This window comes from Camelus dromedarius, chromosome X, assembly GCF_036321535.1.
Source record: "Camelus dromedarius isolate mCamDro1 chromosome X, mCamDro1.pat, whole genome shotgun sequence".
In the NCBI taxonomy this organism is placed as follows: domain Eukaryota; kingdom Metazoa; phylum Chordata; class Mammalia; order Artiodactyla; family Camelidae; genus Camelus; species Camelus dromedarius.
Genome location: NC_087472.1, coordinates 51,709,911 through 51,722,706, shown reverse-complemented (window position 1 = coordinate 51,722,706; position 12,796 = coordinate 51,709,911).

Below are 12,796 nucleotides of genomic sequence, written 5' to 3'. Positions count from 1 at the left end.
TCAATATCTTGTAATAACTTTTAATGAAAAAGAATATGAAAATGAATGTATGTTGTATATGCATGACTGGGACATTGTGCTGTACACCAGAAATTGACACATTGTAATTGACTGTACTTCAATGAAAAAAAGAAATCCACTTTAAATATAATATACATACATCAATAGCAAATGATGAAAAAAAGGATATGTAATAACATTGCTAATTTTAAAAAATAACCTGTAGAGGAATTTATTAATACCAGAGTAAACTTTAGAAAAAGAAAAATTACCTGGTATCAATATTAATAAAAGGACATCTCAATTATATGTATATACAATCTTAAATATATAAATAACTCAGACTCAAATGAAGAAAAAACTGAAGGAATTGAAAAGGGAAATGAACAAATCAAAAATTATAATTGGAAACATTAACACTTCTCTATTAATAATTCATTGAATTGAAGAGGCAGAAACACTCTGTAACTTATTTTATAGGGCTAGTATTTCCCCAATACAAATATCAATTAAAAATAAAATACAGTGCCAGAAAATAATGATAGAGAAAAAAGACCTTCAAGAATATAGATGAAAATATCCTTACCAAATGTTACTGTTAAAGAAGAAATTAAAAATATACCTTGAGACAAATTAAAATGGAAATAAAACACACCAAAACTAATGAGATGAAATAAAAGCAATTCTAAGAGGGAAGTTCATAGTAATAAATGCCAACATGAAAAAAGAAGAAAGGTATCTTAAAAACAAAAACAAAAACATAACTTTGTATCTCAAGGGAACTAGAAAAATAATAAACTAAACCCCAAGTTGGTAAAAGGAAGGACATAAAAAAGATCAGAGTAGAAATAAATGAAATAAAGAATACAAAGTAGAAAGAAATCAATGAAACTAAGAGCTGATTAAAAAAAAAAAGCAAATAGACAAACCTTTAGCTAGACTTGCAAGAAACAAAAGAGAAAGTAAATAAATAAAATCAGAAAAAAGAGTAGAGTTTGTACCTGATACCATGGAAATACAAATGGTCATAAGAGACTATTATGAACACTTATACACCAACAAACTGGGAAACTTAGAAGAAATAGATACGTTTCTAGAAAGATACCACCTATCAAGATTGAATCAAGAAGACAAAACCAGAATAGACCATTGCTACTAAGATATTGAATCAGTAATCAAAACCCTCCCAACAAACAAAATTCTAGGACCATATGTAATCATCAGTGAATTATAACAAACATTTAAAGAAGAATTAATACCAATCCTTTTCAAACTCTTCAAAAATAGAAGAGAAGGGAACATTTCCAAACTCAGGTTTTACAAAGTCAGCATTACTCAGATACCAAAACCACACAAGGGCACTAGAAGAAAGGAAAATCATAAGTTAATATAACCAGTGAACATAAATGCAAAAATTCTCAACAAAATGCTAAATAAAAAATTCAACAACACATTAATAGAATCATAGAGTGTGATCAAGTGGGAATTGTTTCAAGGATGCAAAGATAATGTAACATTTATTTGCAAGTCAATCCAAGAGATAGGTCACAATCAAAAATGAAGGATAAAAATTATATAATCATCTCAATAAATGCAAAAAATGCACTTGTTAAAATTCAGCATGAATTTTTGATAAAAACTCTTAAAAAAAAACTGGATATAGAGGGAAAGTACCTCAACATAATGAAGGCCACATACAACAAACCCACAACTAACATCAAACTCAACACTGAAAATCTGAAAGTTTTCCTCTAAGTTAAGGAACAAGAGAAGGATGCCCACTCTCACCACGTTTATTTATTCTGGTATTAGAAGTTCTATGCAGGAAAAATAGGCAAGAAAAATAAATTAAAGCCACCCAAATCAGAAAGGAAGAAGTAAAACTATCACTATTTGCAGGTAAACATGAAATTGTATGCATAAAACCTTAAAGACTGTACCAAAAAACTGTTAGAACTAATACATTTAATTTATTTAATTAATAAATTTAATTATTAAATTTAATACATTTTTTAAGGATACAAAATCAATGTACAGAAACTAGTTGTAATTTATAAACTAGTAATAATCTTTCAGAAAGATAAAGAAGTAAAATAGTCCCATTTACAATTGCATTCAGAAGAATAAAATACCTACGAATATGTTTAACCAAGGAGATGAAAGACCTGTAAAGAAAGAAAGAACATGAAAAATAAAGATATTCCACACTCATAGATAAAAATAATTGATATTGCTAAAATGTCCATACTTTCCACAGCAATCCATAGGTTCAGTATAATCCTTATCAAAATACCAATAGTACTTTTCACAGAAATAAAACAAGCAATTCTAAAGTTTGTAAGAACCCAAATAGAAAAAAAATCTTGAGAAAGAATGAAACTGAAGACATTACTCTTTTTGATTTCAACTTATATTACAAAACTCCAGTAATCAAAAGCAAAATGATATTGGCATAAAAAGGCATGTAGATATGTGGAACAAAATAAAAATCTGAGAAATACACTCACATATATGGTCAATCAATTTAAAACAAAAGAGCCAAGAATAAACAATGGGAGAAACAGTTTATTCAACAAATGATGTGACTACTATATTTAAAATAGATAAACAACAAGTTTATGCTGTATAGTACAAGCAACTATATTCAATATCTTACAGTAACCTATAATGAAAAAGAATATGAAAAGGAATGTATGTATGTATATGTATGACTGAAACATTATGCTGTACATCAGAAATTGACACATTATAAACTGACTATACATCAATAAAAATTTTTAATGGTATGGAGGAAACTGGACAACCACCTGCAAAAGAGTGAAACTGAACCACTATATTACATCACACATAAAAACCTACATACTAAAATGAACTAAACACCTAAACATAAGACCTGAAACCATAACACTCCAAGGAGAAAACATAGAAGGTAAGCTCCTTGGCATCACTCTTGGTGATGATTTTTCAGATTTGATCCTAAAAGCAAAAGCAACAAAAGGAAAAATAAATAGGTGGACAAATCAAAATTAAAAAAAAGTTCTCTAAAGCAAAAGAAGCCATCAACAAAATGAAAAAAATAGCCTTTTGAAAGGGGGAAAATATTTTCAAATCATATATCTAATATTAATATTCAAATTGTGTAAGGAACTCATACAACTCAATAGTAAAAATGATAAAGAAAAAGAAAAAAAAACATTAAACATGGGAACAGGATCTGAATTAACATTTTTCCGAAGGAGATATACAACAAATACATGAAAAAGTGTTCAATATTACTAATCATCAAGGATATACAAATCAAAACCACAATGACATATCACTTCACAATTCTTAGAATGACTATTATCAAAAAGACAAGAAATAACAAGCATTGGCTAGGCTATGGAGTGAAGTCAACATTTTTATGTGTTTATGAGAATGTAAACTGGTGCAGCCACTATGGAAAACAGTATGGAGTTCCTCAAAAAATCAGAAGAAGAAACTACTATATTATCTATCAATTTCACTTCTGGGAGTTTACCCTAAGAAAATAAAAATACTAACTCAAAGAGATATCTGTATCCCCATGTTCATTCTAACAATATTTTTGATAGCTCAGACATGAGCTAATGGATAAATGGATAAAGAAAATCTATCATCTATCTATCTATCTATCTATCTATCCACACATATATACACATATATATACAAAATTGAATATTAGTCATAAAAGTGAAGGAAGTCTTGCCATTTGAAGCAACATGGATGGACTGAAGGCATTTTGCTAAGTTAAATAAATCAGATAGAGAAAGACAAATACCATATGACCTCACTTATATGTGGAACCTGAAAAGAAATCACAAGCAAAAATCTGATTTATGTTTACAGAGAACAGATTGGTAGTTGCCACAGGCAGTGTTTGTGGTGTGAGTGGAATGAGTGAAGTTGGTCAAAAGGTACAAACTTCTTGTTATAAAATAAGTAAATCCTGGGCATAGTGACTATAATTAATAATAGTGTATCAAATATTTTTAAAAAGAAAACAAAAGCAAAAAACAAATATTAGCAAACTATGTATAGATTTATATAGTATATTCAGATAAAACTTAAAAAACTGGGAATAGAAAGGAACTTCTTTAACTTCATAAAGGGCATTTAATTATATCCCATTGCTTTCATCATGTCAATGGTGAAAGACTGGATGATTTTCTCCTAATATGAACACTAAGATAGGAATGCCTGTTCTTTATTTTTTGCATTTTTTTATTGCGTAATAGTCATTTTTCAATGTTGTGTCAAATTCTACTGGAGAGCACAATTTTTCACTTATACATAACATAAATATATTCATTGTCACATTTTTGTTTTTGCTATGAGCTACCTCAAGATCTTGTATATATTTCCATGTGCTATACACTATAATCTTGATTATCTATTCTGCATTTTATTTATTTTTCTTTCTTTTTAAATTTTTTTTAATAGATTTATAATCATTTTACAATGTTCTGTCAAATTCCACTGTAGAGGACAATTTTTCAGTCATACATGAACATGTATATATTCATTGTCACATTTTTTTCTCAGTGAGCTATCATAACATCTTGTGTATATTTCCCTGTGGTATACAGTATAATCTTGTTTATCTATATTGCAATTTTGAAATCTCCTCTATCCCTTCCCACCCTCCGCCCCCTTGGCAACCACAAGTTTGTATTATATGTCTATGAGCTTATTTCTGTTTTGTATTTATGCTTTTTTTTTTTTGTAGATTCCACATATCAGCAAACACATATGGTATTTTTTTTTCTCGTTCTGGCTTACTTCACTTAGAATGACATTCTCCAGGTGCATCCATGTTGCTGCAAATGGCGTTATGTTCTCGGTTTTTATGGCTGAATAGTATTCCATTGTATTAATATACCATCTCTTCTTTATCCAGTCATCCGTTTATGGACATTTAAGCTGTTTCCATGTCTTGGCTATTGTAAATGGTGCTGCAATGAACATTGGGGTGCAGGTGTCTTTTTGAAGTAGGGTTCCTTCTGGATATATGCCCAGGAGTGGGATTCCTGGATCATATGGTAAGTCTATTCCTAGTCTTTTGAGGAATCTTCATACTGTTTTCCACAGTGGCTGCACAAAACTTCATTCCCACCAGCAGTGTAGGAGGGTTCCCCTTTCTCCACAGCCTCTCCAGCATTTGTCATTTGTGGATTTTTGAATGACGGCCATTCTGACTGGTGTGAGGTGATACCTCACTGTAGTTTTGATTTGCATTTCTCTGATAATTAGTGATAATGAGCATTTTTTCATGTGCCTATTGATCATTTGTATTTCTTCCTTGGAGAATTGCTTCTTTAGGTCTTCTGCCCATTTTTGGATTGGGTTGTTTATTTTTTTCTTATTGAGTCATATGAGCTGCTTATATATTCTGGAGATCAAGCCTTTGTCAGTTTCACTTGCAAAAATTTTCTCCCATTCCATAGGTTTTCTTCTTGTTTTACTTCTGGTTTCCTTTGATGTGCAGAAGCTTGTAAGTTTCATTAGGTCCCATTTGTTTATTCTTGCTTTTATTTCTTCTAGGAGAAAATTTTTGAAATGTATGTCAGATAATGTTTTGCCTATGTTTTCCTCTAGGAGGTTTATTGTATCTTGTCTTATGTTTAAGTCTTTAATCCATTTTGAGTTGATTTTTGTATATGGTGTAAGGGAGTGTTCTAGCTTCATTGTTTTACATGCTGCTGTCCAGTTTTCCCAACACCATTTGCTGAAGAGACTGTCTTTATTCCAATGTGTATTCTTGCCTCCTTTGTCGAAGATGAGTTGACCAAAAATTTGTGGGTTCATTTCTGGGCTCTCTATTCTGTTCCATTGGTCTATATGTCTGATTTTGTACCAATACTATGCTGTCTTGATGACTGTAGCTCTATAGTATTTTCTGAAGTCTGGGAGAGTTATTCCTCCAGCCTCTTTCTTTCTCTTCAGTAATGCTTTGGCAATTCTAGGTCTTTGATGGTTCCATATAAATATTATAATGATTTGTTCTAGTTCTGTGAAATATGTCCTGGGTAATTTGATAGGGATTGCATTAAATCTGTAGATTGCCTTGGGCAGTGTGACCATTTTACCAATATTGATTCTTCCAATCCAAGAGCATGGAATATCTTTCCATTTTTTAAAGTCTTCTTTAATTTCCTTCATCAATGGTTTATAGTTTTCTGTGTATAAGTCTTTCACCTCCTTGGTTAGATTTATTCCCAGATATTTTATTACTTTGGGTGCTATTTTAAAGGGGATTGTTTCTTTACTTTCTTTTTCTGTTGATTTATCATTAGTGTAAAGAAATGCAACTGATTTTTGAAAGTTAATTTTGTAACCTGCTACCTTGCTGAATTCTTCAATCAGCTCTAGTAGCTTTTGTGTGGACCTTTTAGGGTTTTCTATATATAGTAACATGTCATTGGCATATAATGACACTTTTAGCTCTTCTTTTCCAATTTGGATCCATTTTATTTCTTTCTCTTGCCTGATTGCTGTGGCTAGGACTTCCAGGACTATGTTGAATAGGAGTGGTGATAGTGGGCATCCTTGTCTTGTCCCAGATTTTAGTGAGAAGCTTTTGAGTTATTCACCATTGAGTACTATGCTGGCTGTAGGTTTGTCATATATAGCTTTTATTATGTTGAGGTATTTTCCCTCTATACGAACTTTGGTGAGAGGTTTTTTTTTTATCATAAATGGGTGTTGAATTTTATCAAATGCTTTTTCTGCATCTATTGGGATGATCATGTGGTTTTTGTCCTTTCTCTTGTTGATGTGATGTATTACATTGATCTGCGTATGTTAAACCACCCTTGTTTCCCTGCAATGAACCCCACTTGGTCATGATGTATAATCTGTTTTATATGTTGTTGGATTTTATTTGCTAAAATTTTGGTGACGATTTTGGTGTCTATGTTCATCAGAGATATTGGCCTATAATTTCCTCTTTTGGTAGCGTCTTTGCCTAGTTTTGGTATCAGAGTAATGGTGGCTTTATAGAATGAGTTTGGGAGTATTCCCTCCTTTTCAATCTTCTGGAAGAGTTTGAGAATGACTGGTATGAGTTCTTCTTTGTATGATTTGTAGAATTCCCCAGTGAAGCCATTCAGTCCTGGACTTTTATTTGTAGGGAGGTTTTTTATTGCTATTTCAATTTCATTTCTAGTAATCAAGTCGTCAGTTTCTTCTTGATTCAATCTTGGTAGACTGTGTGTTTCCAGTAACTTGTCCATCTCCTCTAGGATATCCAGCTTGGTTCCATATAGTTTTTCATAATATTCTTGTATGATATTCTGTATTTCTATTTTATTTGTTGTAATTTCTCCATTTTCCTTTCTTATTTTGCTAATTTGTTCTCTCTCTTTTTTCTTCTTTGTGAGTTTTGCCAGAGGTTTTTCGATTTTATTTACTTTTTCAAAAAACCAGTTTCGGATTTGTTGATTTTTTTCTATGGTCTTGTTAATCTTTATTGTATTTATTTCCTCCCTGATCTTTATTATTTCTTTCCTTCTGCTGCCTTTTGGGGCTTTTTGTTCTTTTTCCAGTTCTTATAGTTGGTGGGTTAGATTGCTTATTTGAGAGTTTTCTTCTTTTTTGAGGAAGGCCTGTATCACTATAAACTTCCCTCTTAGCACTGCCTTTGCTGTGTCCCATAAATTTTGTGTGATTGTACATTCATTTTCATTTATCACAAGATATTTTTTAATTTCATCTTTGATTTCCTCATTGACCCATTGTTTTTTTAATAGCATATTCTTTAATCTCCATGCTTTACTTTTTTTCTCCTTTGTTTCTGTGTTGTTGATTTCCAGATTCATGGCATTGTGGTCAGTAAAGATGCTTGAGATAAATTCTATCTTCTTAAAATTGTTGAGGCTTCTTTTGTGCCCAAATACTTGATGAATCCTGGAAAATGTTCCATGTGCACTTGAAAAGAATGCATATCCTATTTTTTTTGGGGGGGGGGAATAATGCTCTGAAACTATCCACCAAATCTAATTTTTCTATTGTATTGTTTAGTTTCTCTGTTGCCTTATCTATTTTCTGTCTGGAAGATCTGTCTAGTGATGTTAATGTGGTGTTAAAATCCCCAACTATGATTGTATTCCCATCAATATCCCCCTTTATCTCTGTTAGCAATTGTTTTATGTACTTAGGTGCTCCTATATTGGGTGTATATATATTAACAAGTGTGATATCCTCATCTTTTATCACTCCTCAAATCATTATAAAATGTACTCCTTTATCTTTCTTTATAGCCTTTGTTTTGAAGTCTATTTTGTCTGAAATCAGTACTGCTACACCTGCTTTTTTGGCTTTTCCATTTTCATGGAATATCCTTTTCCATTCTTTCACTCTCAACCTATATTTGTCCTTCTCCCTAAAGTGGGTCTCTTGTATGCAGCACATTGAAGGTTCTTCCTTTATTATCCAGTCTGCCACTCTATGTCTTTTGACTGCAGCATTTTGTCCATTAACATTTTCAGTAAGTAATTATAGAAGTGTGTTTATTGCATTTTTGAACTTATCTTTGTAGTTAATTTGGTATTTCCTCTTTGTTCCTTTCTTCTTCCTTTTGTGGTTTAGTAATTTTCCTTTGTGTTATCATGGATTGTATTTAGTTTTTGTGACTCCCTTGAAAGTTTTGGATTTTGTTACCCTTTTTTTAAGTCTATTAGCCCATTACTATAACTGTTTTTATTAAACTGCTAGTAACATGATCTCAAACCTATCCTCCTGAAAACAAAAAATTAAAAAATAAAGAAAAAATATTCTACATTTCCCTGCCTCCCTTTCCCACTCTCCATGATTTGTATGTGTTCTTTTATAATTTTGTGTTTATTTTATTTGTAATTCATGAGTTATCACTTTTCCAGTTATGAGTTTCTCATTTCTGTAGCATCCTGCTGCTTTTCTATTTAGACTAGACCTTTGAATATGTCTTTTAGCATGGGTTTAGTGTTGCTACACTCTTGTAGCTTTTTCTTGTCTGTGAAATTCTTTATGTCTACTTCTATCCTAAAGGATAGCCTTGCTGGATAAAGTATCCTAGGCTGCATCTTTTTTTCATTCAGGACTCTGAATATATCTTGCCACTCCCTTCTGGCCTGTAGTGTTTGTGTAGAGAAATCAGCTGAGAGACTTATGGGGATTCCCTTGTAAACCACTCTCTGCTTTTCTCTTGCTGCCTTTAGGATCACTTCTTTATCTTTGACTCTGGCCATCTTCATTATTATATGTCTTGGTTTGGGTCTGTTTCAGTTCTTCTTGTTTGGGACCCTCTGAGCTTCCTGTACTTGTATATCTGATTCCTTCTTTAAGTTTGGGAAGTTTTCAGTCATGATTTCTTCAAAAACCTTTTCAATCCCCTTTGATCTTTCTTCCCCTTCTGGGACCCCTATGATGCGAAGATTGGCACACTTTATATTATCCCATAGGTCCCTTATGTTATTTTCATTTGTTTTTATTTATTTATCTTGTAGCTGTTCTGATTGGTTGCTTTCTATTTTCCTGTCTGCTAGGTCACTAATTCGTTTCTCTGCATTATCTAGTTGGCTTTGTACAGCCTTTAGATCATTTCTCATCTCCGCCAATGAGTTTACCAATTCTACTTGGCTCTTCTTTATAGCTTCCATTTCATCTTTGACATATTTTATATCTTTAAACACTATCTCTTTTAGTTCCTTCAGTACTTTTTCACTCCTTTTTTGAAATCTTGATCTAGTAGGCTATTGATGTCTAATTCATTGATCATTCTTTCAGGGGATTTCTCTTGTTCTTTTAATTGGGAATGGCTTCTCTGCTTCTTTATCTTGCTCATACCTCTCTGGCACTGTGGTTTATGGAGTATCAGTTATCTATTTTGGTCCTTAAGGAGTTTATCTACTTAATGCCTATGTAGGAATAAATCTTAGGAAAAAATGAGAGATAGAAAGAGAAAAAAATTTTAAAAGAAAGGAGAAAAAATGATTTAAAAACTGTGTATAATGAATAATAGAAGAGGAACTTGAAGCTGAATAGGAATCGGTTTGAGACGTCCTTTAAAAACCTTTAAAAAAGCAGAAAAGAGGAAAAGATGTATTTGAAACCTGTGTATAATCAATAACAGGGCATCAAAACCAAGAGAAATAAAAATGAAATGATTGGATTTTTAAAAATAATAATAATAAAAATATTTTTTAAAAATTAAAAAGGGATTAAAACTAAAGATATATATAATGTTTAAGAAGTACAAATTAAAAGGTAATAGAAAATAGAACAGGTAAAACAGATTAAAAAAAAAAAACAGAAAAAAAGGGGGAGGGGAGTCAGTGTTCTCCTGGAGACTGTGTGCTTTTAATGCGAAGTCTTTCTGTCTTCATCCTGTTTTGGAAGCTCTGCTTACTGTTTCCAGAGTCCCTCTGTTGGCGCCCTCGTCTGTGTTGCTCCCAATGCCTGTAGGCAAGCAGATCGTGCCTCCTCCCAACACTGGGTCTGGTGCAGCTCTCCTTCCCTGTGGGCAGGCAGGTCACTGCCCCTCCCGATGCTGCAGTCAGATGTTGCAAACTGGCCAGGTAGGAGGGCGTGTTACACCCCCTCCCTGTACCGCGGTCAGGGGCTGCACTTCTGCCCAAAAGGCTGGGGGCCTCCCGCCTGTCCCAGTGCTGGTCGCTATGCTGCTCTGTGCTGCTGCGTGCTCCACCTTGTGTCGACATTCCACAGGCGGGCTTGGGGAAGAACGAGGGACAGCCCTGTCCCTGTTCTGGGCCAAAACACAGCTCCTTGTTTGACTTGGTGGAGCAAGTTCTCTGAGGGACCAGGACGGAAGGATCCTATCTGCCTTGGGCTACAGACAAGTCTCCATCTGGACTTTGAGGCTGCTAAGCCCTTAGGTGCAGATGCAGGTTTTGTGCCAGCCCCCGCCTGGGTTCTAAGCACCAGAGGATATGGTGGCTACTCCTGAGCCCCTTCTCTTTCCACCCAAAGACTTTCCGCAGGTTTTCAGAGATGGGGTTATGCACCCTTCCCCCCAGGGCACATCAGCTGTGTTGTTTTATGGAGAGTTCTGGTTGTTTTGCCCTGTGCACCCACAGCCACGGCACGCAGCCCCCTGAGGTCCCCTGGGGCTGCCTCACTGCAACCATTCCTGTCCACCGCCCATCTCAGGCAGCTTGGCCCTGCCCCCAGCTGCTGGGCCGCGTCTTGGACTGGGTGTCGCGGGGACCCTCTGTGCCTGTTTAACAGTTCTGTCAGTTAAGGGCTGGTCTGTACAGATCCAAGCCTCAGAGGCTCTTCCTGCATCCAGCTGGCCTCTCAGTTGGAGAGGGGAGACCCAGCAAAAGACCGCCAGTCTTCCTTTGCCACTCCTTCCCCGCAGGATCCGTCCCGCTGTGTTTTGACTTTTCTTTTTTCTTTTTCCCTTTTTTCCTACTGGATTTTTGGCATCTCTATCTTTTGAAGGGGACAATGTTTTGTTGGAGTTCCGTAGGTGCCCTGGTTGGCTGAGTGGCTCTGTGGATGTGAGTCTTGGTGTATTTGTGGGTTAGGGTGAGCTACAAGCGTCCTTCTACTCTGCCATCTTGGCCTCCTCCTAAAAATACTTTGAGACAAATGATGATGAAAACAACCACACAAAATATGTGAAGTGCAGAAAAAGCAGTCGTAAGAGGGAAGTTCGGAGCAATACAGGCCTTCCTCAAAAAACAACAGCAATTTTAAGTAAAACACCTTACCTATCATGTAAAAGAATTAGAAGAAGTATAAACAAAGCTAAAGTCAGCAGAAGAAAAGAAATAGTAAAGTTCAGGGAGGAAATAAATAAAATAGAAATTAAAAAAATACAAAACATCAATCAAACCAAGAGCTATTTTTTGAAAGAGTAAACATAATTGACAAATTTCTGGTCAGGCTCACCAAGAAGAAAAGACAGCACATAAATAAACAAAATAAGAAATGAAAATAGAGAAATTACAACCAAACAACAGAGAAATACAAAAAAATGAGAAAACTATGAACAGCTATATGGCAATAAATTATATAACTTAGAAGAAATGGACAAGTTTCTAGAAACATAAGTCCACCAAAACTGAATTAAAAAAAAAAAAAAGAAATCAGTTGAACAGACCAATCCCTGGAAGTGAAATAGAATAAGCAAAAAACCCCAAAACAAAACAAAACAAAAAGACCTCCTTGCAAACAAAAGTCCAAGACCAGATGGCTTGACTGGGGAATTTATCAAACATAAAAAGAAAAGCTCATGCCCAGTCTTCTCAAACTCTCCTAAAAAAGTGAAGAGGAGGGAATACTCCCAAACTCATTCTATCAAGCCACCATCACCCTGATACCAAGGCCAGACAAAGATATTACCAAAAAAGAAAACCATATGTCAATATTGTTGATGAACATAGATACAATAATCCTCAATAAAATATAACAAGCAGAAGCCAACAACACCTAAAAAAAGGTTATACTCCATGATCAAGTTGGGTTCATCCCAGGGACACAAGGATGCTTCAACATATGCAGATCAATTAATGTGATACACCACATCAACAAGAGAAAGACAAAAATCACATGATCATCTCAATAGATTCAGAAAAAGCATTTGATAAAATTCAACACCCGTTTATCGTAAAAACTCTAACCAAAGTGAGTATAAAGGAAACACATCACAACATAATAAAAGCTGTTTATGTCACCACTTCTACTCTGTATAGTATTGGATGTCCTAGCCATAGCAACTAGACAAGAAAAGGAAATAAAAGTGATCCATATTGGAAAAGAAGAGGTAAAATTG